The sequence below is a fragment of the Carassius carassius genome, chromosome 1 (assembly GCF_963082965.1).
Source record: "Carassius carassius chromosome 1, fCarCar2.1, whole genome shotgun sequence".
In the NCBI taxonomy this organism is placed as follows: Eukaryota; Metazoa; Chordata; class Actinopteri; order Cypriniformes; family Cyprinidae; genus Carassius; species Carassius carassius.
In genome coordinates this window covers 7,840,452-7,865,256 of record NC_081755.1, presented here as the reverse complement: position 1 = coordinate 7,865,256, position 24,805 = coordinate 7,840,452, and the positions used below count along the sequence as shown (strand labels likewise).

The 24,805-nt window shown below is 37.6% G+C and overlaps 2 non-coding genes across 2 annotated transcripts; both read right to left on the bottom strand.

Moving 5' to 3' along the window:
- Window positions 1-19,831: 19,831 nt before the first annotated feature.
- trnal-aag (transfer RNA leucine (anticodon AAG)) lies at window positions 19,832-19,913 on the bottom strand. Its single transcript has one exon. It is a non-coding gene; the product is annotated as a tRNA-Leu (tRNA).
- A 390-nt stretch (window positions 19,914-20,303) lies between these two features.
- Window positions 20,304-20,385, bottom strand: trnal-aag (transfer RNA leucine (anticodon AAG)). The gene has a single exon. It is a non-coding gene; the product is annotated as a tRNA-Leu (tRNA).
- Window positions 20,386-24,805: the final 4,420 nt, after the last annotated feature.

The window sequence follows — 24,805 nt, the reverse complement described above, 5'->3', positions numbered from 1 at the left end:
AGTTACATCTTTGTATTTGTTCATAACTAATATAACATTTTCTTTTTTTTTATAAGGAGCTGTTTTTGTTTTATACAGTATGCTGCTAAGAAAACACCATAGAAGATGGGTAAAGAATAGCTCCATCATTGTTCAATGTAAAAAAAAAAAACATACTTTGTTAGTTTTAATAAATAAAATATTTTTTAAAAATCAAGGAAATTTATCTGCCAATTTTTTCTTTTTGCTGTATCTAAAACGTACCGAACCGTGACACCAGTGTATTGTATCGAACCGAACCGTGAATTTTGTGAACCGTTACACCCCTAGTGAATACATATGGATGTTTATTAAACTACACTATAGGGGAACATGAAACATCTGACTAAACACAAACATACACACATTAAACATAGATGCCAATGCAAGGAAGGCATGGATGGACAGTGAGCGAGAGCTCACGCGCAAGAGAGAGGGGAGAGTCATGGTAGTATTTACTCAAAAACTAAATCACAAACTGTTAAGAACCATCAAAGAATTTTATCACCTTAATTAAAAGGGGTCAAAGCCTAGAATCGCATCTAATTAATTAACAAGCGGTTACTTGCAATTGGTTCTGTAGTTGCTGAGTAAAGTGTCCCGGTGCATGTATAATGCGTATATTCCTGTTGAATCCTGTTAGGAGTGAAATCTTCGTCATTTCATCCATGGGTTGACTGCTCCGAAGTGAATCAGCAAAATTGTTGAAAACTGCCAGAAGATCGGACTCCCCCCTGAAGGGGAGTCGCAAAGTGTCCAAGGTGATGGGTGTCTCCAGGGAACCGCAAGTTAAGATAAAACTTTTTGGGTGTGGAAGAGGTTTTATCTGGTTTTCTGGTAACACCCCTTTTGGTTGGATTGACCAATAACAAGGCATATCGTTTTAGAGCGAAAGTGTTTCTTTGTCTCAAGGACTCCTGATTTGCATATTTTATGAATGGCGTGATGAACTGGTTATCTGAAAACTATGGTACAAATAGTATAATGCATTTTAGGATCACATAGTGTACATAATAGTTTGAGGAATAAAAAGCAGATCATTTTGATACCAAGGATAAAACATGTGGAAGATCTTACAGCAAAGATACACTAATATACCTGAATAGAGTCTAACTAATACAAATAAAGTATTGGAACTAGGCTACTACAATAGTGAAACACACAAACAATACATGCGTATACTAGATACATTTGTAACTGATTAATTATAGTCTAAATAAATAAAATGTGTGTGTGTGTGTTGTGAGAATGTGAGTTGGCTAGTCAGGCAGGCCCATTTGGTGTCTGGCATCGAGGGCTATCTAGTTATCTCAGAATGTGTTTGAAGTTGTATGGGGAGACCCAAGAGTTGGTCTGCTTAGTATCTCCCAGATAATGGGGGTAAACTTTGCCATTAAGCACTCATATTAATGTATACCTTGGGGCCTGGGACTGTAATTTATATGCTAATGTCAAAAGGCTAAAGGAATCCCTACAACATAAAGCCCAAACGATCATACATGATCCTAAGCAGATGCTACACAACTAAGGAAAATCTCAAATTCAATATCTCAGAAAATTTAAATATTGTGAAAACGTTCAATATTGAAGACCCCTGGTGCCACACTCTAATCAGCTAATTAACTCAAAACACCTGCAAAGCCTTTAAATGGTCTCTCAGTCTAGTTCTGTAGGCTACACAATCATGGGGAAGACTGCTGACTTGACAGTTGTCCAAAAGACGACCACTGACACCTTGCACAAGCAGGCCAAGACACAAAAGGTCATTGCGAAAGAGGCTGGCTGTTCACAGAGCTCTGTGTCCAAGCACATTAATAGAGAGGCGAAGGGAAGTAAAGGATGTGGTAGAAAGAGGGGACAAAGAGGGGACTGCAGCTGGAGTCAGTGCTTCAAGAACCACTACGCACAACATATGCAAGACATGGGTTTCAGCTGTCGCATTTCTTGTGTCAAGCCACTCTTGAACAACAGACAGCGTCAGAAGCGTCTCGCTTCAAAAACAACCGGACTGCTGCTGAATGGTCCAAAGTTATGTTCTTTGATGAAAGTAAATTTTGCATTTCCTTTGGAAATCAGGGTCCCAGAGTCTGGAGGAAGAGAGGAGATGCACACAATCCACGTTGCTTGAGGTCCAGTGTAAAGTTTCCACAATCAGTGATGGTTTGGGGTGCCATGTTATCTGCTGGTGTTTGTCCACTGTGTTTTCTGAGGTCCAAGGTCAACACAGCCGTATACAAGGAAGTTTAAGAGCACTTCATGCTTCCTGCTGCTGACCAACTTTATGGAGATTCAGATTTAATTTTCCAACAGGACTTGGCATCTGCACACAGTGCCAAAGCTACCAGTACCTGGTTTAAGGACCAAGGTATCCCTGTTCTTAATTGGCCAGCAAACTCGCCTGACCTTAACCCCATAAAGAAATCTATGGGGTATTGTGAAGAGGAAGATGTGATATGCCAGACCCAAGAATGCAGAAGAGCTGAAGGCCACTATCAGAGCAACCTGGGCTCTCATAACACCTGCCGCAGCGTTAAATGCAAGTCAGTTGCCTGTTAAAATCATTCGCGAAACTACCACCAGGTGGCGCAAAGGGATGGAATTGCGAAAAGAATATAAATGTAAAATTATATATATATATATATATATATATATATATATATATATATATATATATATATACACGGATAAAAAGCTAAATGTTTTCATTTCATTTTCATTTCGGTTCATTCATGGTTTAAAAAAAATCTTCAGGTTCCATATGCAGAGCAAAATGAGAAAGATCCAGCATTTAGCAATAATTATTATTAACTCTGTTATTAATCTTGATTTTTCAAACTGCTAACACTTTGCATTTTTGAATTATGCCATATGTGTGACCAAAAATTTAGTATTATCTGTTTCAGCTGTTTGATGGCGCTGGTGCCTCGCGCACATATTCATTGGAAATAGCAGTCATTCACCGTGACATTCGGCAGGAGCGGTCCACTGTGACATATTACTCATTACGATTTTTTTTTCTGTCGATACTAAAACACGCGTGAACAACAAAGCCTATTTTACTTTTTTTTTTTTATCATGAATAATAGTAAAGCTTCAAATGGTCAACATCACGAATATGGAAACATTTGGATTTCTCCCTAGTGGGAGGATGAGAGAGCCCAACCTTACCTTTTGTTTCGCTTTAAATTATTATTATTATTATACCTATTTGTTTATAGCTAAGCCTATATTATTATATACTGCAATTATATTTATCCATTAGAATCATAGATTTTTAATTCTTTTTTTGTTGTAATAAATTTGTTAAATTTAAAGGATTTGTTGTAAACTGAAGGGAACTAAAAATATTCTGTTGATACATTATAACATTACTAGGCCAACCTTTATTTCTAAATGTAATAAAATGCAACTTATACTAGGGATGGGCGTTTTCCACAAATATCACATTCGAATATTTGAGCTCACAAAAAACGAATATTCGAATATTAGTTTATTTAAATTAAGTTTAATGAGACAGACGTTTTTTTTCAGCAACATTTATTGTTTCCGTCATTTTGAACAAGCTTACAATAAGCTTGAACATTAAACATCGTGTTTTGTAGTTGAAAACCTTTAACAATGCGTGCAAACAAACAAAAGTACAGATTAAAAGCAAAAACAAAAAAAAGTGAACAAAGAAAAAACTTAAAGAAGCCTGCAGCAATTAGGCTATTGTAGAACACAGCTTTTAAACTGTCAGCAAATGTTTTTTTGCTTTTTTTTATTGTTTTACATGTTTTTGTTAAGAAATACGGGCATGTAAACATGATCGGGGGAAAGTCGGCTCCTTAGTCTGTTAACAATAAGGCCGGCCGCGGAAAAAACGCGCTCAGACAGCACAGACGTTGGCGGGACACACAAATAACGGTGTGCTAAGCGAATAAGCTTTGTGAAGCGCTTCGTGTTTTCGTTTCACCACTGAATGGGATCCTCATCTGGTGGAATACATGGCTCCAGCAAGAACTGTTCCCACTCGTCTCTGCTGGACTCTCTGTAATCATCGCTGAAGAACTGGCTCAGCCTTTTCCGAAGAGTGGGCATTGCATCCTCTTCATCGTTGAATCCGCACCACTCGCATCAAGGAAAATGTTCTGATAATATTCCAAAAAGTTTTTTTGTCTTCTCTCATGTTTTCATCGAGAAACCTGAGATGTTTGTGTCTAGGGCAGACGCGAGAAGAGGAGTTTTCACTGCATTCTCCAAGTTAGCGGTGTTTATTTCTTGAATTCGGTCACTTTCTGTGATTCTCCACGGCATATTTGAAGTACTGTAGGAGACCGCAGTTCTTAGGGGCCGTTCACATATCGCGTCTTGTCTAGCGCTCAAGTTTGTTATTTACAATGTAGGCGCGCGGTATGCGTTTTCCACGCGTTTTGAGGCGCGATATGTGAACGGCCCCTTATTCATTCATTAATTATTTTTTGCTTGCATACATCTTCAAATATCCCGTGGAGAATCACAAAAAGTGACCAAATTAGGTTTTATTGTGATTTTTTTTTTCTTTTTTTTTGAAATTCGAATATTATTTTTATTTATCGAATAATTAAAGCAGAACGAATATTCGAATGTTCGACTATCCGTGCACACCCCTAACTTATACATGACTTGTTTTTTCCTCTCACAAACTCAATATATTTTTTAGCGTGTTTAAAAAAAAGTATGAAACAAACGGAAATAGGTGATTAATCCGTTAAAATGCAACATGACATATTTTTTTCCTCTCAGAAACTTTAATTTAATTTTTAGCGTGTTTTTTACTGTGTTAACAGTAATTATAATTATTATATACTTAAGAACAGAGTCTTTTTCCAGGTTTTACCAGGTTTTTTTTTTTTCATTGCATCTGAAAATGAGTTCCGCCTCCACATTGCTCAGCTGTGGACGATTTAAAAATGTTTGATATAAAGGTTGCTACCCCATTTTATACAGGAATTGTTCATTTAAAAAAAAAAATCGATTTATATTTTTAATTCTAACTACATTGTTAACACAAGTTCATTAAGACTATTTAACATGCACTGTGAGATTTTCCCCTTTTTAACTTATAAACTCCTTGAGATTTTAAAGTCAGTTTAATAGTATTTAAATTCAAGTTTTTAAAAAAAAGGTTTTAATTGCTTAAATTATTTCTATGAAGTAATAATGTTATCATGTTTATTCTTTAAGAAAATAAGGGAAAAAATAAGGGACCAATCCAAAATTAGTTTTGCTTCACCTATTTATGTAGGCTACAATTATTCAAAAAACAAACAATCAAACAAAAAAAATTATATTAAAAATATACATTAAAAATGCCTGAGTAAATTTGGCCATTATAGAATTGTGACTTAAATGGTTAGTGATTTAGGAGGTGAAAATACTGTGAAATTACAAATGGCATTGGATTTTAGATTTTATTTTAACTAAAATATTATTTTAACCATATAGCCTGTAAAAAAATACAATGCATACTTTTCAATGAAAGAATGCTTATAGAGTGTAGGTTGCTTCTGGTGTTTGGATTTGTACTTCAATATAATGAGCTCCAAGCTTAAGAATAGCCCTATAGTTCTCTCTCTCTCCATTTAACAGCATTAGCTCAATGAAATACATCTTCCTTCATTCCTTCAGTTAGAAGTAATGTTTTCCTGCCTTGCTAAATGTTGGTCTCATGATCAATAAGTTGTATTCGCCTCAATCTGATTTAGTAAAGTCAAACCGCAGACAGTGAAGCTGCATCAGTAAGCGGAGTCCCGCGCGCTGTGAGGCGTGAGCAGCTGACGGACGATTCCACTTGGTCTTAAAGCCTTCCTCAAACATCTACGATCACAAATAACAATGATTTCCGTAAAATAATAATTAATTATTAATTGTTAATTTGTTATTATTATTATGGTCTTGTGAAAATAATATGGGCTGCGAGAAAGTAATTAAATAAAAAGAGTAAGGCTGCTGTGAGTGCAGGCATGTTTCAGCCCAGTAACATGACAACACACCGTTCCTCAGAGCCAAAAAACAGACCGAGTTCAGTTCAGCTGGAGGGGGCTGGTTTTTTGGGGGGTAGTTATGTATGGCTTGTGGGGGTCGAGATAAAGGCGTGGATCTCTTGCTCTTTCATATGGACAGTGTCTTATGAACAAAAAAAATCAGGGTTGTTTTTTTTTTAGGCCATATGTTATCGGCCAGCCCTAACAGCAAGTAAAGAAGGCTCCCTTTAAAATCACTTAAGTTGTCAATTAATAAAGCTCTTTTTTATATCGTGTGCATTTTGTTAATTATAATGAGAGAACTTGAGTTTAATCGTGAGGACGTTTTATTAATCCATCCATTCTTTAGAGTTTCAAAGATTTAGCTAAATCGTGCAGGTTTAAATTATTCGTTTCTTGTTTTAGGCTAATTAGGCATAAATAATGGGAACGAAATTATACACTGCTTCACGTTTTACTAAACATGCAACAATTTCTTAATCAGTTTACAGACAAAAGTCTTTTTCCCAAGAAGTTATCTGTCAAAATAAAGGACAGGTAACAAATAATGTTGGTTTATTAAAGGAATTTTAAAATATAAATTAAAATATAGGCCTAATATATTAAAATATTGACATTTTGCATATTAATCCATGTAGCCTAGCTCACTAAAATAGGCTACCACTTTTAATGCTCCGATGCAAAGTAAACCACAATTTCTTTTGAATAATATAACACATAATTCATATAATATAAATAATACTGCACACCTTTTAAATGTGTCGAATCTAAAATATGGTTTAATACTATGTAGCTTATAGAAAATTTAAGCACATGCTCAGGCACAGGCTTGACATTTATCCTGCTTGAATTCGTTCTAAGAGATGCATAACTTCATAAGTGCCAAACTTTTATCTGTGGATATTGAATATTAAATATATTAAATATAGTAAATATTTTAACTATATTGTTTTTCTTTCATTTTCCCTGACTAAAGCGGTCCAATGTAACACATCAGCGAGGCAAAACTGATGTCTATTAGCGAAAATGTGCTTTGATGCGCTTGTTTGATAACTTGTGGTTAAAGCGCCACTCAGCGGTCAAAAGCTGAATATGCCCTTTACAGACGCCGCCGCAGCGGTACGTGTGGCGGTAAAAGAGGCGTTTTGGATGTCTACCTACTGTATATCAGTCTGTGTGTAATGAATGAATATAATATACAAGTTTTACTTTTTGAATGGAATTAGTGAAATAAATCAACTTTTTGATGATATTCTAATTATATGACCAGCACCTGTATAGCGTTGAAACCTGATGACTTTTGTGAATGTGTTTGCTTTGTTTCAGAATAAACATACCTAACTCAACCTTTATCAGCTCTCCAGAGGATTCTGCAATAAAAAGAGAAAATACAGAGTGGCATCAACAGTGAAATGAACAGCTATAGCTATAAATTGCACATTCATTTGCTAACATAACTACCAAAAAAGAGACTACCATCAGTGTTTCTAAATGAGCAGCATGCACTACAGTACTGTCTTCTCCCACATGGAAAAAACCTATATAAACATATTTTTCAATATAGGTTTTGAATATATGTGACATATATAAAATTGGCCGTTTTCCTATATTATATGTACATATATATACATATATGTACATATATGCACACATATATTTACACATATGTGTACATATATGTACACATATATATGTGCATACATATACCTATATAGGTACATGTATGCACGCATATATGCACCTATATGTTCACCTATAATAGTAAAATTTAAATCCATAGCTGCTAGGCAACATAAATAAAAGTCCAAAATATAGAAATGTACATTATGTATTTACAAGAACAATCAAATAGTACAAGAACAAAAATAAGACAAAAAATATTTTTTTTTTTAATTTGAAGCTCCATGAGCTTCGAATTAATAGATGTGCCTATCAGCCCACGTCTCGCCCCTAGTCAAACACCACTTCATCACGTAACAGCAACAAAAACATGAACAAACACTGAAGGATTGTATTTTTTATTAACTAACATTAACACAGATTAATAAATGTATTGTTCCATGTTCGTTTGTGTATCACGCGCAAGGTTTATCAGCAAATCCATGTCTTCTTCTCCGGGGGTGGGGGGTCGCCGAAGAAGTAATGGGAACTTACGGTTATGGATAGAAATGTACCGGAGTAAAGAGTAATGTACTTGAGTAAAGTCATGAGTACTCCCCAAAAATGATACTCAAGTAAAGTACAGATACCTCAAAATTGTACTTAAGTACTGTACTCAAGTAAATGTACTCCGTTACTGTCCAGCTCTGTATATCATGTTAATATATTGCCATAGTTAAATTCCATAACATGCCAATTACATGTGATATCAATTTTACGTGTTCGCACATACATAAGTTCTTGCATAATTTTTATCGTTAATTCTTAGTTTTTGCCTTTATAATAGAAAATATGAGCTAGGCATCATGTATGACAGTCAAAAATGAGATATGAGCTACAAAATGACCAGATCCTGCCATTAGCTATATAGAAGACATATCTTGTATGTATAGGGCTTATATGTGGATATGAAGAAGCAATACAGGAGACCTATATTTCCTGTATATGCACATATATGCACCTCAATTTTGCCTATATGTGGCATATATACGCATATATGCAGCATATATGCAGTATATATATACACATATATGCGCATATATGCAGCATATATATTATATATGTGCATATATGCAGCATATATGTGCATATACACTGCATATAGGTTTCATATATGCGCATATATCCACATACAGTATAGGTTCTTTCCATGTGGGCTAATATATGTTTATCAGCCCACCGCAACACAGCTGTAAGGTCTGTGCCAAGGTTTTGCACCAAAAGCTCATATTTTACGTAAACAAAGAATCTATATTTTCATGTCATTTGATGCTATTGGTAAAATGATCTCATCTCCTCAACAGTAGAGCAGATAATAATAAAGTTAAAAAGTGACTTTTGTGACATACAAGTGAAAGTGACGTGACGTGACATACAGCCAAGTATGGTGACCCATACTCAGAATTCATGCTCTGCATTTAACCCATGCAAAGTGAACACACACACACACACACACACACAGCAGTGGTCAGCCATTTATGCGGCAGCACCCGGGGAGCAGTTGGGGATTCGGTGCATTGCTGAAGGGCACCTCGAACCCTCAACCCTAGGGTTAGGAGTCATACTCTCTAACCACTAGGCCACCGACTTCCCTAAAGTTTTAAGAGTTTAAAGATATTTTGTTGATTTAGAGGGTGTGTCCTTCCTCGGGTCTTTCATGTAAATACTGATTTGTGACCTGATCAGGTCCAGAGTTCCTTCTTATGTAAATAATGTCTTTAAAATGTTCAGGGGAATTCTGTATAGGCACATAAACTCCATAGTGCTGTGTTCTTCATAAAATATTTCCCTATTTTAAATGGGAATCTGTAGTCAGATCTCCCACACCATTGCTGTGTCTCATCTCTTGCCAAGTAAGCAATATTTCTTATCTTTGTATTCTGAAATTGGATGTATAAAACAGGTGTTTGTTTTGAAATGGCAGGAGTTAACAGAAAATATGCCCATGCCATCAAACTGACATCACAGAAGGCTCACCATGAAAAAGTGCATTTTCCAGTTTATGGAAATTTTCCAGGTTATGGGGGCACTTAATTTTTTTTTTATAAAATAACCCGCACTGATAAATTATTTATGATAAACTGTAAAATTCTGTGATTAGGTTAGCAAAAGAAAAAAATATTGTTTAAGTGGCACATTGAGACACACCAACTGAGATTTTAGAGCAACAGTTTTTTTGTTTGACTAATCTAAATGAGGCGAGCCTCAACCCAACCCCTTTAAATCTAGCCAAAGTTAATAAATATTAACAAGATGTGCCACTGTCATTACAATTGGTGGTTGAGGGAATGCAAAAAAGGCCACTCTAGCAGAGCTAGTCCCACACTCCTGTAAAAACCACCAAACGTCAATCTTTGGGGCGAAAGTTGTCATGAGGTGTCTGTCAGCTTGTGTGTATGGGCAGTAACTGGAGCGACCTTGAAAAGGGTGATTTTAAGCTTCAGAAACAAATGTCAAGGTACAGCCAATGTCAATTTTAAATGTTGTTCATAAAAATGGGATTTTAGATTTAGATTTTAGTCTTCCCCATTCACGTCTTGCCAGTATGATGTAACTGCCCAGAGACATTGCAAAAATGGCCACCGAGTGGCACAACTTCCATAAAAAGACTTTGATGCAACTTTGTGAAATGTAAGAAAGTACTGTACTAGAGTTTTGTTGTTTTTTTTACTTTTAATACTTGACAACATATATTTATGAGATGTAGTGGAGTAAAAGGAATTATACGTTTTTTCTAAATGTTATGTACTAAAACTTTTCCAAAGTAGAAACTACAGATGTATTGAACTGAAAATGTATTTTTGATTGAGTGAAAATACTTGAGTACAGTCCACCTCTGCACATAACTGTTATTTCAGGCTAAATGAATGAGTTTAAATTGTAAGGTGTCTTACCTTTGGTATTAGCCATGTTTTATTAATGAACGTTCACTGGCGAAGCATCCAACTGTAAGGACTCTAAAATAATGAGAAAAGATGTAATGTAAGAAGAATCAACAGAAAATAAACCTATTGGGTTGGTGTGAAATTACAATCTCCTCCTTTTGTATTATATTTTCAGTAATCAGGTAATGTTTCTTAGTACACTTAGTACATGTTTACTCAGCATACTCAGCATGTTAAATATACATGACTTTTATATGTAAAGGTGTGTACATTTTTATTTGTTCTGAACTCTTATTTTTAGTAAATCTGACTTTCATTTATCTCTTACACAAAAAACTTTATATTAACAGAGCTTAACAGAATGTTTAAAAAAGGAACCGCACACGACCAAAGCAAAAGGGACACTGTAAGGGGCGATTCTAAGTGCAATCGGACCTCGCAACGCAATCGCGGACAGACAGACAGGGACCCTCCAGAATGCGATCATAGCTCAGGCTAAAATGTAGAAATGGGGCACAACCTGACACTTTGACGTTCTCAGTTTGTGTAAATCCATGTGGGGATAAGAGTATAATTTTTTATCCGCATTTATTTTACACTTGTCTAGTACAAATATGTTGCTTTGTTTCATAATAACAATGTAAACTATTTTCTTTAACTCAAAAAATGAAAAGTTAAATGTGACAACATAGGTGGGGTTTTATCAGATCTAATGAAAAAAAAATTGTACAAGACAAACTAAAATATTTTGTCAAAATAAAAATTATTAACCTTTTTAAATAAAATAATGGCTGAAAAACACAGGCATACACTCCTCTCCCTCCACGCACAGCTCTCACAGAACACCAGACACACAAATGAGCCAAAATACTTTACATTTCTTGAAATAATAATTTCTGAAAATTAAAAATCAATTGCCGGTTTCTAATCATCTGTTGCTCGTGGCTTCTCATTAAAACTCAAAGTAAACTTATGTCATAGAATAACAGTTTAATAATAGCGGGGCACATTGTAAAACACTCGAATTTAAAACTGGTTAGCGTCTTCTGCTAGTAGGCAAAGCATTAAAGAACTTAAAGATCTAAACTGATGAATAACAGATTGGAGATTAAAATAATAAAGATTTGTCTCATTTTAAAATACAAATAAAATTTGAGTTAAAAAATTACTTCAGCCAGAAACGCACTTTTACTATGGCAAAATAAATATTCAGCAATATCTTCAAAAGATTTTGGTGCAATTTTTTTCTATATAATGTTGATATGGTAACTAGTAAACTAGTAAATTACACTTTTTAAAAATAACATATAAATACATCAATTAGGACAATAGTATATTAAAAGTGTTCTTCTTACCTATCGTTTTTTCAGTGTTCTTTTCCAGCTGTCCTCCAACAAACTAGACCAGCCTAATATACAGTAGTGCTGCTATAGGGCAGGGCTATAGTCCCGCCTTAAATTTGCATAGCACTGGAAGTCCTCCCAGGAATTTTCTATTAACTATCCTGTTTTTTACTTTTTCTCAGTGTGACTTTCATATATTAAAAGCCATTTAAAATCCTATAAGTTTTAATGACGTGTTTCATAATATTATAAATGTAAACTTATATTTCCTACTGACACTTTACAGCAAAAGATGCCTGTGAGACTTCTGCACAGTTCTGTATTTGTGACCCTGGAGCACAAAAGCAGTCATAAGTAGCACAGCTATAATTGTATCAATACCCAAAATAAACTATGTATGAATCAAATTGAATAATGATCCATTTTTCCACCCAAAATCATTTGGATATTAAGTAAAGACCATGTTCCATATTTTGTAAATTTCCGTAAATATATAAAAAACTTCATTGTTGATTAGTATTACACATTGCTAAGGACTTCATTTGAACAACTTTAACGGTGATTTTCTCAATATTTAGATTTTATTTTGCACCCTGAAGATTCCAGATTTTAAAATATTGTCCTATACAGCGCTATTAGCAAACAACAAATCAGAAAGATGGTACTGAAACATTAAACCCCGCTCTTTAAGACTGCTCAAAAGCTTTTTCCCCCAGGCTGTGAGAGCCCTCATTTCCAATCGCTCCACCCCCCTCTGAAACCTCATCCACAACACTACCTACTGAAACCAAGATCCTCTTATCCCCCAATCCCCAACCACACCACTTGCATCACATGTAAACCATTGAAAACCTCAAAAACATTGTGCAACTCGGAGCGAGATACACACAGGTGAGTGGACAAACCACCTGTAGAAATGCTCTTTTTCTCTCTAAATGCACCAAACACTTATAAACACTCCATGTTACAAGAACTTAAGGACTAGACAAACATTTATAATTTGAATCCCATCTATATAGTCTGTATAGTCAACTATTTATAATATATATATAAAAAATGTCATGCCAAATATTGGCTCATTTTGGATTTCATGAGAGCTACACATTCCAAAAAAATTGGCACAGGTAGCAATAAGAGGCCGGAAAAGTTAAATGTACATAATAAGGAACAACTGGAGGACCAATTTGCAACTTATTAGGTCAAATGGCAACATGATTGGGTATAAAAAGAGCCTCTCAGAGTGGCAGTGTCTCTCAGAAGTCAAGATGGGCAGAGGATCACCAATTCCATTGTCGGTGAACACAATCCACCGTGCCATTCGCCGTTGCCGGCTAAAACTCTATAGGTAAAAAAAGAAGCCATATCTATACATGATCCAGAAGTGCAGGTGTTTTTCTGGGCCAAGGCTCATTTAACCCTCTGGAGTCTAAGGGTATTTTTGGGGCCTGGAGAAGTTTTGTAATGTCCTGACATTTGTGCTTTTTTTTAGTTTCTTATAAATATCTAAACGGGTAAAGTCTAATCTCACTGTAATCAGCACAAACTGGGCTATAATAATATGTGAAATGCATGCATGTACATGATTGTATTTTTGAGAAAAAAAAATGTTATGCGTGATTAGTGAAAAACAAAAAATGTTAAATCACTTGAATAAGGCCATAAAACACATAAAGAACAATGGTTCCCAGGATTTTTCGAGAACTGGAGCTTGTAGCCTAGAATTTTTCTTTCTAAATGATGTGAAAATCATCTTGTTTACTCACTCACAGAAAACAAGAAAGAATGTGAAGACAAAATAAATCTATATAATTTTATGTTTATAGTTTATTTAGAATATATTTAATAATCCCACAACATATTTTAATATCCACTTGGGGGAGCAGTTAAACAGTTTATCAGGAACAGTTTTTTTGCATCATTACTCGTCACACAATCCTTCAGAAATCCTTTTAACAATCTTATTTTCTACAAAAAAACATTTATTGTTGTTATTATTATCATTATTATTATTATTATTATTAATGTTGAAAAGAGCTGAGAATATTTTTAGGGGGAATAAATTGAAAGAACAGCATTGTTTTTAAATTTGTTAGCCTACAGTTATTTATTTGTTACATTTGTATTATTTACATCAAGCTTTTGAATGGTATAGTACAGTCGTGGCCAAAAGTTTTGAGAATTACATAAATATTAGTTTTCAAAAAGTTTGCTGCTAAACTGCTTTTAGATCTTTGTTTCAGTTGTTTCTGTGATGTACTGAAATATAATTACAAGCACTTCATTCGTTTCAAAGGCTTTTATTGACAATTACATGACATTTATGCAAAGAGTCAGTATTTGCAGTGTTGGCCCTTCTTTTTCAGGACCTCTGCAATTCGACTGGGCATGCTCTCAATCAACTTCTGGGCCAAGTCCTGACTGATAGCAACCCATTCTTTCATAATCACTTCTCGAGTTTGTCAGAATTAGTGGGTTTTTGTTTGTCCACCCGCCTCTTGAGGATTGACCACAAGTTCTCAATGGGATTAAGATCTGGGGAGTTTCCAGGCCATGGACCCAACATTTCAACATTCTGGTCTCCGAGCCACTTAGTTATCACTTTTGCCTTATGGCACGGTGCTCCATCGTGCTGGAAAATGCATTGTTCTTCACCGACCTGTTGTTGGATTGTTGGAAGAAGTTGCTGTTGGAGGGTGTTTTGGTATCATTCTTTATTCATGGCTGTGTTTTTGGGCAGAATTGTGAGTGAGCCCACTCCCTTGGATGAGAAGCAACCCCACACATGAATGGTGTCAGGATGCTTTACTGTTGGCATGACACAGGACTGATGGTAGCGCTCACCTTTTCTTCTCCGGACAAGCCTTTTTCCAGATGCCCCAAACAATCGGAAAGGGGCTTCATCGGACAATATGACTTTGTCCCAGTCCTCAGCAGTCCATTCACTATACTTTCTGCAGAAGATCAATCTGTCCCTGATGTCTTGGCCTCACTGTGCGTGCAGATGCGCTCACACCTGCCTGGTGCCATTCCTGAGCAAGCCCTGCACTGGTGGCACTCCGATCCCGCAGCTGAATCCTCTTTAGGAGACGATCCTGGCGCTTGATGGACTTTCTTGGACGCCCTGAAGCCTTCTTTACAAGAATTGAACCTCTTTCCTTGAAGTTCTTGATGATCCTATAAATTGTTGATTTAGGTGCAATCTTAGTTGCCACAATATCCTTGCCTGTGAAGCCATTTTTATGCAACGCAATGATGGCTGCACGCGTTTCTTTGCAGGTCACCATGGTTAACAATGGAAGAACAATGATTTCAAGCATCACCCTCCTTTTAACATGTCAAGTCTGCCATTCTAACCCAATCAGCCTGACATAATGATCTCCAGCCTTGTGCTCGTCAACATTCTCACCTGAGTTAACAAGACGATTACTGAAATGATCTCAGCAGGTCCTTTAATGACAGCAAAGAAATGCAGTGGAAAGGTTTTTTTGGGATTAAGTTAATTTTCATGGCAAAGAAGGACTATGCAATTCATCTAATCACTCTTCATATCATTCTGGAGTATATGCAAATTGCTATTATAAAAACTTAAGCAGCAACTTTTCAAATTTCCAATTTTTATGTAATTCTCAAAACTTTTGGCCACAACTGTATTGTATATTGTTATTGAAACTTCATAATGTTTCACTTGATTATATATTAAGTCAGGAATTATAGTTTGGAAAAAGTCTTTGGAAAAAGTCTAACTAGTAAAATGTTTACACTATATGTGAAAACTAGTACAAGTATATAAATAAATAAAAAGAGACTCATGTTTATGATCTCTGCTGAATAAAGTGCTTCATTCTTTTTTTTCTGAAAAAAAAATCAATTTCTCAAATCCTCAACCACATCACATCTTTTTGGGTTGATTTATGTCTTATTCCTCTCATCGCGGAGCAAACAGTAAAATAAAAACTTGAAAAAAAACAAAAACTTGAAGAACAGTCTCGCTGCTTTTTCTTCTGTTATGGGCGTATTCAAGCCGCACGCTTCAGTTTGAATCTGAATAGCATGTTCAGCGCGGGGGCGTGGTCACATTAGATATAATGAAGGGAGACGTGAAAAACAGACATCGCGTTGTTTTCATATGGATTACTTTATCACAGAATATCTTTTCTCGGTGGCACTTGTTTAGTTTAAAAGTAGACATGTCAAGCTTTCTATAGATATCTCTCTCATGTCTCTTCGTTGAGTATTCACTGAGTTACAGTTCATTTTAATGACATGTTTGTAAATGAAGATCAGCGCAGACAAAGGCTGCAGACAGCACACCTTGTTTGTTATCTTTATTTTATAAGTGCACAAAGTTTTGTTGTTATTATGTCTGTATCCAAAAAAAAGTAGACCCTTTACAGATTCGATTGATGTATTGCTCTTATCTGTATGAGTAAAACTGAAAGTGTAATTTAAGTTCTTTTCGGGTTATCAGGAGAAAATGACTCAAAACGCGTATCCGCGTTAATCGACTCCAGAAAGGACTGTGGCAAAGTGGAAAACTGTTCTGTGGTCAGACGAATCAAAATTTGAAGTTCTTTTAGGGAACCTGGGACGTCATGTCATCCGGACTAAAGAGGACAAGGACAACCCAAGTTGTTATCAGCGCTCAGTTCAGAAGCCTGCATCTCTGATGGTATGGGGTTGCATGAGTGCGTGTGGCATGGGCAGCTTACACATCTGGAAAAGCACCATCAATGCTGAAAGGTATATCCAAGTTCTAGAACAACATATGCTCCCATCCAGAAGTTGTCTCTTTCAGGGAAGACCTTGCATTTTCCAACATGACAATGCCAGACCACATACTGCATCAATTACAGCATCATGGTTGCATAGAAGAAGGATCCTGGTACTTTCACCAATAGAAAACATTTGGTGCATCATAAAGATGAAGATGCCACAAAGAAGACCTAAGACAGTTGAGCAACTAGAAGCCTGTATTAGACAAGAATGGGACAAAATTCCTATTCCTAAACTTGAGCAACTTGTCTCCTCAGTCCCCAGATGTTTGCAGACTGTTATAAAAAGAAAAGGGGATGCCACACAGTGGTAAACATGGCCTTGTCCCAACTTTTTTGAGATGTGTTGATGCCATGAAATTTAAAACCAACTTATTTTTCCCTTAAAATTATAAATTTTCTCAGTTTAAACATTTGATATGTCATCGATGTTGTATTCTGAATAAAATATTGCAATATGCGTTATGCATTCATCATTGCATTCTATTTTTCTTCACAATCTGTATAGTGTCCCAACTTTTTTGGAATCAGGTTTGTATTTAGCACCGTGGTTCTGCGAGACACCTTTGTATGTCCACACATGCAACGGTCTTGACTTGACTAAACTTGAGGACATTTTATTAGAACATCCCTCTTTTTCAGTTTTAAATCGTGGCCAGGTTTAATGCATTCGTTTCTTCTTTTAGTTAGGCCTTAATTATGGAAATTAAATCATACAGTGCCTCACGTTTTACTAAAATAAAGGAAAGAACTAAAAAAAATGCAACAATTTCTTAATTTGTATACGGATGTAATTATCTGTCAAAATACAAGGACAGGTAGTGAATGACGAAGTATTTGCATGAAAAAAAAATCCATGCTGTTTCATTCAAGGAATTTTAAAATATCAATTAAAAACGTATTTGTGACAAATGTTAAGTAATGTGAGAATACTGACATACATATACAGTAATTCCCTACTGAAACAGGCTACCACTTTTAATGCTCCGATGGAAAGTAAACCACCATTTCTTTAAGGTATTATAACACATGATCTATATTATATTAATAATAATGCACACCGTCAAAGCAACATGCAGTTTTTAATGAAGGTTTTTTTAAGGAAAAACAAGATCCAAAACTACATGTCCCTGTGTGAAAAAGTGTTTGCCCCCTAAACCTAATAACTGGTTGGGCCACCCTTAGCATTAACATCTGCAATCAAGCATTTGCGATAACTTGCAAAGAGTCTGTTACAGCACGGTTGAAGAATTTTGATCCACTCTTCTATGCAGAAATTGTTGTAATTCAGCCAAATTTGAGGTTTTTTTGAGCATGAACTGCGTTTTTATGGTATTGCCATAGCATCTCAATAGGATTCAGTTCAGGACTTTGACTAGGCCACTCCAAAGTCTTCATTTAGTTTTTCTTAATCCATTCAGAGGTGGACTTGCTGGTGTGTTTTGGATCATTGTCCTGCTACAGAACCGAAGTTCGCTTCAGCTTGAGGTCACGAACAGATGGCCAAACATTCTTCTTCACGATTTTTTGGTAAACAGCCGAATTCATGGTTCCTTTTATCACAGCAAGTCTTCCAGGTCCTGAAGCAAGAACACATCTCCAGACCATCACACTACCACCACCATATGTTCATGATGTTCTTTTTCTGAAAAGCAGTGTTACTTTTACGCCAGACGTAATGGGACACACACCTTCTTGTCAGTCCACAGAGTGTTTTTTCTGGCAAAACTGAGACGAGCCTTTGTTCTTTTTGCTCAGCAGTGGTTTTCGTCTTGGAACTCTGCCATGCAGACCATTTTTGCCCAGTCTCTCTCTTATGGTGGAGTCATGAACACTGACCTTAACTGAGGCAAGTGAGGCCTGCAGTTCTTCGAATGTTGTTGTAGGGTCTTTTGTAACCTCTTAGATGAGTCGTAGCTGCACTCTTGGGGTCATTTTGGTCAGCCGGCCACTCCTGGCCACTGTTCCATGTTTTTGCCATTTGTGAATAATGGCTCTCACTGTGGTTCGCTGGAGTCCCAAAGCTTTGGAAATGGTTTTATAACCTTTTCCAGACTGACAGATCTCAATTACTTTTTCTCATTTGTTTCTGAATGTCTTTGGATCTTGGCATGATGTCTAGTTTTTGAGGATCTTTTGGTCTACTTAACTTTGTCAGGCAGGTTATATTTAAGAGATTTCTTGATTGCCAGTAATCACTAATCAGTTAGTAATCAGGGCTGGTTATCAGGCCTGGGTGTGGCTAGAGAAATTTAATCCAGGTTTGATGAGGGGGGCAAACACTTCCTTCACACTGTAGTTTTTGATTTTGTTTTCCCTTAATAATAAAAGACTTCTTTTAAAAACTGCTTGTTGTGTTTACTTGCGTTATCTTTGATATATATTTAAATGTGTTTGATGATCTGAAACATTAAAGTGCGACAAACATGCAAACACATAAGAAATCAGGAAGGTTACCACTGTAACTTCTAAAAGTTCAAAATTTGCTTCTGTGAATATGATTTATTTTAACCACAGAGATTTTTTGTTCATTTTTCACTGACTGCAGCCGTCAAATGTAACATATCAGCAAGGTAAAGCTGATGGCTATTTGTGAAAATGCGCTTTGATCTGTTCGCTTGATAACTCGTGGTTAAATTACCACTCAGTAGTCAAAAGCTGCAAATGCAGTTTGCAGACTCAACTCACTCAACTCAATTTTATTGTCACTGCAGCATCCACGAAGAGACTGGAGCCTTAATCCAGCGCCTTGGACCGCTCGGCCACGCTACCCTGTGTGCCTACGCTCTCCGGCTTGCTACGACCGGTGGAAAAGTTTCTTTCCATTCCTTTTTTCGCCTTCCACCTTCCGGAAATAGAGGCAACGCTACCACACTAAGCCCTTTTCAATGAGTAAAACTGGCTGTTTCCATCCTTTTGCCTACTAATTGCTTTCCACTGTTATTTTATTCCACTGTTATTTTAATCAAGTGATTGTAAACTATTGGTGTCCCTGCTTCAACACGGTGCATCTGTAAGAAAGGAGCAGAGGCCGTGACAGGCTTTCAGCACCGACTTGGCTAAAAAGCAAGGAATGTAAAAGCGGCTGAATTTGGACGTTCATGCAGCATCACTTTGCGAAGCCAGAGCAGTCTTCCAAAAAGATGTACTGGCAGCGGTGGGATTCGAACCCACGCCCCAGAAGAGACTGGAGCCTTAATCCAGCGCCTTGGACCGCTCGGCCACGATACCCTGTGTACCTACGCTCTCCGGCTCGCTACGACCGGTGGAAAAGTTTCTTTCCATTCCTTTTTTCGCCTTCCACCTTCCGGAAGTAGAAGCAACGCTACCACACGAAGCCCTTTTCAATGAGTAACTCTGGCTGTTTCCATCCTTTTGCCTACTAATTGCTTTCCACTGTTATTTTATTCAAGTGATTTTCCTGTTTTGAAGTAACTTCACTGTGATTGTAAACTATTGGTGTCCCTGCTTCAACACGGTGCATCTGTAAGAAAGGAGCAGAGGCCGTGACAGACTTTCAGCACCGACTTGGCAAAAAAGCAAGGAATGTAAAAGCGGCTGAATTTGGACGTTCATGCAGCATCACTTTGCGCAGCCACAGCAGTCTTCCAAAAGATGTACTGGCAGCGGTGGGAATCGAACCCACGCCCCCGAAGAGACTGGAGCCTTAATCTAGCGCCTTGGACCGCTCGGCCACGCTACCCCGTGTGCTTGCGCTCTCCGGCTCGCTACGGCCGGTGGAAAAGTTTCTTTCCGTTCCTTTTTTCGCCTTCCACCTTCCGGAAATAGAGGCAACGCTACCACACTAAGCCCTTTTCAATGAGTAAAACTGGCTGTTTCCATCCTTTTGCCTATTAAATGCTTTCCAATGTTATTTTATTTTATTCAAGTGATTTTCCTGTTTTGAAGTAACTTCACTGTGATTGTAAACTATTGGTGTCCCTGCTTCAACACGGTGCATCTGTAAGAAAGGAGCAGAGGCCGTGACAGGCTTTCAGCACCGACTTGGCAAAAAAGCAAGGAATGTAAAAGCGGCTGAATTTGGACGTTCATGCAGCATCACTTTGCGCAGCCACAGCAGTCTTCCAAAAGATGTACTGGCAGCGGTGGGAATCGAACCCACGCCCCCGAAGAGACTGGAGCCTTATTCTAGCGCCTTGGACCGCTCTGCCACGCTACCCCGTGTGCTTGCGCTCTCCGGCTCGCTACGGCCGGTGGAAAAGTTTCTTTCCATTCCTTTTTTCGCCTTCCACCTTCCGGAAATTGAGGCAACGCTACCACACTAAGCCCTTTTCAATGAGTAAAACTGGCTGTTTCCATCCTTTTGCCTATTAAATGCTTTCCAATGTTATTTTATTTTATTCAAGTGATTTTCCTGTTTTGAAGTAACTTCACTGTGATTGTAAACTATTGGTGTCCCTGCTTCAACACGGTGCATCTGTAAGAAAGGAGCAGAGGACGTGACAGGCTTTCAGCACCGACTTGGCTAAAAAGCAAGGAATGTAAAAGCGGCTGAATTTGAACATTCATGCAGCATCACTTTGCGCAGCCACAGCAGTCTTCCAAAAAGATGTACTGGCAGTGGTGGGATTCAAACCCACGCCCCCGAAGAGACTGGAGCCTTAATCTAGCGCCGTGGACCGCTCGGCCACGCTACCCCGTGTGCCTTTGCTCTCCGGCTCGCTACGACAGGTGGAAAAGTTTCTTTCCATTCCTTTTTTCGCTATGAGTATCGGGTTATGCCATTCGGGCTTGCCAACAGTCCTTCTGTGTTCCAGGCCCTCATTAATGATGTCTTCCAGGATATGCTTTTTCTTCAAAAATATGCTTTTTCTTCATTTTTCTTCAAAAGCCAGCCACCGGCCTCACTCCCTTCTAATGTGTACTTGGCTTGTGTCCGAGGTAAACGGGCCCCTACAAAATCATCAGAGAAATAACATCAGTCTCATATCGTTTAGCATTACCTGTCAGTTATAATATCTCACCCACCTTTCATATCTCCCTGCTCAAGCCCGCTGGTGGTCCTGGATGAGAGAGGGATTAGGAGGTCACCGAGGAGAGTACCCCTCCCATGATCATCGATAGCAAGGAAGCCTATCAGGTGCGAGCTATCCTCGACTCACGACGCCGAGGCAGGGTCCTCCAATATCTCATTGACTGGGAGGGATACGGTCTGGAGGAACGATCGTGGGTTAACTCACAGGACATTCTAGACCCCAATCTTACTTCGGAATATCACAGAGACCACCACGACCAACCAGCTCCCATACCCCGTTGAAGACCTTGAGATCATGCTCACTTCGGGAGCCACTCCCAGGGAGGGGGCTATGTTACGAACCAGGCCTCTGTAGCTCTCTCCGATGGCCTCCGATGGGCACCTTCACCTGAGTATTAACATCTTCATGGACTGCATTAACCATATGCCCCATGCCTCGGAATAATCACCACCAGGTGTTCCTCCTTCCACGCCCTATATAAACTGAAGCCAAACTCTTGTTTAGCCTGCCTAGCATTTCTGAGTGTTTAACCCTGCCTGCTTATCTGTGTATTACCTTGGACTTTTCTGATTCTACCGATCTTCTGCCGCCTGCCCTGCTGACCTTCTGCTTTGTCTTCCGCCTGCCCTGATTTAAGCCTGGTAAACGATCTTGATATTTGCTGCCTGAACCCTGCCTGGTACTTCTACATTGTCTCAATAGACATTGCACATGGATCTGAATGTCTCTGACTCCTCGTTACACAATGAAATTATTATAAAGTTTAAATAATTATATGATTAAATGGAATAAAAAAATTATATGATTATTATGAATGATTGACTAAGACTAGAGATCGACCGATATGGGTTTTTCTATAGCCGATGCCGATGTTTAGAGGTCAGGGTCAGCCGATGGCCGATATGTGCTGCCGATTTTTATGGCCAATATATTGAAGTTTTCCCCTTCATTTGCATGCAAAAATGTCACACTAATAATAAGTGGATGCACAACATTTCTAAACTTATCATCATTTATTGAGCACTGACTTGAACCATCTCTCGAATCTTAATTTTGTGCACTGCACGGTATTAAAATAAAAAATGTATCCAAAGTTAACCAAACAAAATCAATAAACTGACCAAGTATTAAATACATAAAACCGGTAATATATATATATATATAAATAAAAGTCAATCATTTACATAAAAGTTTTAGAGCATTTATCAAGTAGAAATTTTCAAGTTTGTTGGAACATAAATGTAAACTTAAATATACATTTAAATAAATACAATTTTAAAAATAAAAATCTGAAAAATATAAAAAAATAAAAATATAAAAAATAAATAACAGTATGCTGCAAACACACTAGCAACAAGCAACATTTGTGTTTGGTATAAATGACACAGAACATCTAAAGTGCATTCTAATTTCAAACTTACATCGCAGTTTGTTCATTATTAAAATAAAGTACAGTCAACCAAACATTGAAAAGGTTACACTGGTCAGTTTAAATAGACCGTACTATACCGGTCCACTCTGCTGTTATGCCAAGGACGTTTTTGCTCATGTGAAGAGGATGATCTTTATCATCTTTGTCTAGTTTACATTAAATAAATAAAAAATATTATAGTTTAACATTCAGATACATTGCGAATATGGAAACATTTGGATATGTGCAGAACGAGACGTGAGCAATAACCTCCAAATACATCTAGTCAAACCCGCGCTCGCTCGTCCTCGTATGGATCGGATCATTTTTCGGATCAGCAAAAAAAAAAAAAAGCCAAGACAAATAAACATACGTTTTGTCTTTTTTTATTAACATTTAATTATTAAATTAAAATATATGAAATCAACTTAAAGTGCACATTATATCTTCTTTTTAACATAATAGCCCGACTTCTCATCTTCCAGTGTGCTGTGATGAAGTGAGCAGTTATCGTCACAGAGCTCTCCGTCCCCTGGACGTCCACCCTTCTGTCGTGAGCGCAACAGAGGATGCTCGGGATAGTTCATCCACAACTGTTTTCTTCTCCTGTTCATAAAGATCTGGCACAATACCACTCACAATTTCACTCTAACCTCTTTCCTCATCATTATATCTGACAGGGAATCCAAAATGAAGCGGCCATTCAAGCTCCTCCGTTCCTCCGCTCGCCATGACCACTGAGTGTGGACTGAACATGCGCAACTTTTTTTTTCATAAATCAATCCGCGGATATTGATCCGAACGGATCACGGATCAATGATGATCCGTTGCACCACTAATATAGTGTGTCATTTGAAAACATTGCAGTTGCATTTTAAAATACAACAACGAGCACCACAAAACCATTTAAAGAGGCGCATTCAGCGGTCTTCCTTGACGGGAAACAGTCAACAAAGTAAAATGATCTCCAACGTATGGCGCGCTCTCTTCATTTTATCAAATGATCATAATCACATCTATTCATTTTACAGTCCTGCTACTAGCATTTTATTCAGACTAAAACCCCTTTAATTCGGGTGAGAAAGCTTTTTTTCCAAGTGGCTTTTGCACATAATAATAATACCGCTGCAGACGCATTTTGCAGCATTAAAGTAATTAATTGATCATTAATTTAAACGACGATCGATCATGGAAATTATCGAATATTGACATCCCTAAATACAAATGAGTTGGATGGAAAACTGGTTATTGTCTGCATCAAACCATGCTTCCGAACAAATGTCATTCACCGTTCTGGGCAGCTCCAGGACAACTGTCTCTCCGAGCACGCTGCTGTCTGTGAGCGGCGGAGTAACGTCAGAGACAGTTTACTTTGGTAACGTCACACTGCAGTGTTTGTTAGAGCTGCCAACTTCTCCACCCCATTTACAGAGTGAAATTCTCTGACTACCTTTATCTCCCAGGACAGCTGTTGAATCTTCCAAAAGTTTTGGCTTGGGGTGCTTCACATGCAGTGGCAGCAGCAGCACTTTCCACCGCACCAATAACACGGGGCTGCCCGCCGACGTGCCTAACTTTAAATCGGCGCTACTAAACACGGATATCGGCCAATGCCGATATATTTAAAAATGACAAATATCGGCCCGATATATCGGTCGACCTCTAACTAAGACCAAATTAATATGAAAAATTAATAAGAAAATGTAAAACTCTCT